We start from the raw sequence: 4104 nt of genomic DNA on the forward strand, positions 1-4104 counted from the left end.
TTGCTATAACAAAATCTAAAACATGAATGTTTTTGTGAAAATAATCAGCCAAAACTTGAAAATTCAATACATGGTTTCTCTTGCACAACTGATCAAGATGAAAATGGGAGTCCACTACTACATCTGTAATAGATACGCTTGAGGGAATTTCTTTGAACTCTTTCCCAGATATATCTGTCATTGATTTTACTAATGAAAGTTTTGATTGCTGATCTTTGCTGAACAATTTTAGAATATTGCTAATCAACTTCCAGTGTATAATTCTTGGAAGAGACAAGTTTCAACATAGGTAAATGATGGTTCTTTACTTGGTGAAGGATGCAGTTCTTTCTTTTGCTGTACGAAAGAGCGTAAACTGCCAAATGGAACCTCAAAGAATTTAGAAATTGTGTGCAGAAACCATAGTATAAGGAAACACCATTTCAGAAATTGTTCATTATCAAAATGTTTTTGACTGACAGTTTGAACATTAATATGCTACTGAAAAAGCTTACAAGGTGTGGAAAGTTGTACTTGACAATCCCAACATGCAGTGAGCGGGTAAAGAAACCAAGGTAAATGCATTAAGATAATGTGTCTCTTCATAACAGAAGCTTGAAATTTGCATAAAGTACATTGTTTCTTTTTCTTTTTAGAAATGTTTACAACTGGCACATTTTCCTTTTCTTCATCATCAGAATCCGGACTGTAATCAGGCTTAAAATTCATCTCATCAAACACGAGATCAAGAAGACCCTCAGTGGAAGCCATTATGATGTTGACATCTGTATACGCAAGAAAAGTAATCTTTATGATAATGGGGGAAAAATATATCTGTTGAATACTTTATGCTGTAGTCAACAGATCACCGTCCAAAATTATTATTTCTCAAAATATATACATGTATTTACATATTCAGAAATGCTTAAATCTGTGAATAAAGTGTAAACTTCTTTCAACAGATTTTAAGATTTCAACCTTATCAAATATCTACATAATTTTCATAACAAACCAGTTTTTCCTAAAAGTACTTGTCAGCATAAAAAATACAATAATGAAAGATTTAATTACAATAATCTTTCAAGTATCCTGGCACTCTGACATTTCTCCCCCTTCTTGTTTGGTATACTCCTGGTGCATTATCTGAACTATCATCTGTTTTGCAGGATACTGAAATGAGGGATGCATTATCCATAGAAGTGCCAGGAATGTCATTGCTTGAGCAATCAATGGCAACCACATCCTGTTCTTCATTGGGAAGAAATAATTGGTTACGCATCTGTCTGAGAGCAAATGGAATGGGGCCTTTTGAAATTTTGATTCTATCATGGTGTACAGTTTGCTTTCCTTTTTTATTTTGAATAGTGTGTAGAGGGGGTTTTGAATCTACTACCAAATAAGGTCCTTTCCATGGGGATTTCAATTAGTTTGACTGTCCAACTTTGGTGGCAGAATTAAACAGTAAAACTACATCACCAATCTGATAACTGTTTTCTAAAACTCTTAAATCATAATTTTTCTTTTGCCGAAGTTGGGCAGACTTGAGATTTGTTCTACAGATTTCATGAGCTTCAGACAGATGTTTTTCCAATTCTTTTACCCAACAGGATGGTTCAGCAGTTTTCAAAATCTGATCGTGGGCACCCGTCATAATGTTCAAAGGACGTACCACCTCTCTACCTAACATCAACCGATTTGGGGTAAAGCCTGTTTGTTTATGTATAGTTGCTCGAAGAGCCATGGCTAAAAGAGGAAGATGTTTGTCCCACTGTCTGTCTTTATTCCTTATAAAACAGCGAATCATTTGAACAATAGTCCTATTATACCTTTCAACTTGTCCATTAGAACTCGGGTGATACGGAGTTGTTCTCTTCTTTACAATTTCTAATGTCTCACACAATGATTTGAACAATTTTGATTCGAATTGCCTACCCTGATCAGTAAAAATTTCTAATGGACAACCAAAAGTAACAATGAGGTGTTCTAAGAACATTTTTGCAATTTGTTCTGCATTTTGCTCTGGAATAAGAACTAACTCAATACATTTGGAAAACTGATCTACTATTACCAAAACATATATGTTTCCAGATTCGCTAGGAGGAAATGGACCTAAGATGTCAAGATGTACTCTTTCCATGGGATACCCTGCCTGAAAAGATTTCAAAGGAGCCCTAGCAGTTTTAGTAGGTTTTTTATTTATGTTGCATACTGAGCAAGATTTTACATAATCATAACATTCTACGGTCATATTTAGCCAGTAAGCAGCTGATTTTAAATATGCTAATGTTTTTTCAATGCCTTAATGACCGGCAGATTTAACATCATAACAAAGATTGAGCACTTCTTGTCTAAGAGATGTTGGAACTACAAGACATAGAATTGTATCGGGGTGTTTCAGCCATTCGTAATGTAAAACATTGTCTTGAATGAGAAGCCTATCTTTGCACAACCACAAAGCTTTTGTTTCAGGGCTTGTTAACCTGATTTCAAGATCTGACGGTTCTACCTGATTTTTTAGCCAATGAATAACTGGTTCAATATTTGCGTCTTCTTTCTGAAGTTGAGATAAATCATGATTTTGAAGAGTGTCACACCAGTTATAACCTACATGTTGTTGTTGTTGATTGTTTGAATTTAACTGTGTTGTTAATATTGTAGGTGTTTTATTGTTTTCAGACTTAATGGAAAGAGGGATTACATCGTCAACATCAAGCTGAAACCTAGACCATTGGTGGTGAGCCCGTGTACAATAGTGACAACCCAGACAAGGAAGATTTTCTGGAGAATTTCCAGCATCATAACATGCACACTCTGAAAGAGTTTCTGGAATTCTAGAGAGGGCATCTGCATTTACATGAGAAGATCCAGACCGGTGTTTAATCTGAAAATCATAGGAAGATAGTACTTCTAACCACCTTGCTAATTGACCCTCTATATGTCTAAATCTCATCAGCCATGTGAGACTGTGATGATCTGTCCTAATCAAAAATGGTTTTCCTAATAGATAAAGGCGAAAATTTCTACAAAATTTGACCAGGGCTAACAACTCTTTTCTTGTGGTACAATATTTTCTCTGTTCTTTAAGAAGGGCGTGACTAGCATAGCTAATGACTTCTTCTTTACCATTATTGATCTGATATAAAACAGCCCCAATAGAATGATTTGAAGCATCAGTATCAAGTAGAAAAGTACCGTCTGGAGATGGAAATTTAAGACACTCTGGATTGATGAGGATTTGTTTTAAACAATCAAAAGCATATTATTGTTCTTAGGCCCATACAAATTTGGTCTTTTGAAGTAAATCATACAGGGGTATTGCAATGTTTGCAAAGCCTTTAATGTGGTCCCTGTGATAATTTGCAAAACCCAGAAAAGCTTGAACCTGTTTTTTGTCTTGGGTAATGGGCCAGTTCTTAATAGTTTCGATCTTATCTGGGGAAATGTGTACACCTTCGGAATTGATAATTCTCCCGAGAAATTCTACTTCTCTTCGAAAAAGACAACACTTTTTTGGCTCTAATTTAAGATTGTATTCTCTAAATCTCTGAAATGCTTTTCGGAGGTTTTCCAAAGATTCTGAAAATGTTTTGCCTAATACAATAATGTCATCCAAGTACACTAATAGTTCTTCCCAGTCCATACATCTCAGAACTAAACCCATAGCCCTCTGAAATGTTGCTGGGGCATTGCACAAACCAAAAGCCATTCTCTGGTGCTCAAACAACCCATACATTGTCAAAAATTCAGTTTTATTTCTACTGTTCTCATCTATTTCTATTTGATAATACCCCATAGCTAGATCTTATGTGCTAAAAAATGTTGTGCCATACAAAACATCCATACAGTCAGCAATAAGGGGTAGGGGATAGCAGTATTTGACAGTTCTGGAATTCAAATCTCTAAAGTCTATACAATATCTAACACTGCCATCTTTTTTCTTAACTAAAACTGGAGCAGAGGCCCATTCAGATGATGATGGTTGTATAACCCCTGTGTCTAACAGTTTTTGTAAGTGTTCTTTTTCTTGCTCTTGAAAACCCAATGGTGTTCTCCTGAACTTTTGTTTTACTGGGGTTGCATTCCCTGTGTTTATATGATGTTTAACACCTTTCAAACAACCCAGAT

At 35.4% G+C, this 4104-nt stretch overlaps 1 long non-coding RNA gene across 1 annotated transcript; it reads left to right on the forward strand.

Annotated features, from left to right (window-relative positions):
• The first annotated feature begins 1425 nt into the window (after positions 1-1425).
• LOC136271163 (uncharacterized) lies at positions 1426-2889 on the forward strand. The gene is made up of 3 exons (XR_010709014.1): positions 1426-1679; positions 2068-2162; positions 2638-2889. It is a non-coding gene; the product is annotated as an uncharacterized lncRNA (long non-coding RNA).
• Positions 2890-4104: the final 1215 nt, after the last annotated feature.

Source organism: Magallana gigas, chromosome 9 (genome assembly GCF_963853765.1).
Source record: "Magallana gigas chromosome 9, xbMagGiga1.1, whole genome shotgun sequence".
Lineage (NCBI taxonomy): Eukaryota > Metazoa > Mollusca > Bivalvia > Ostreida > Ostreidae > Magallana > Magallana gigas.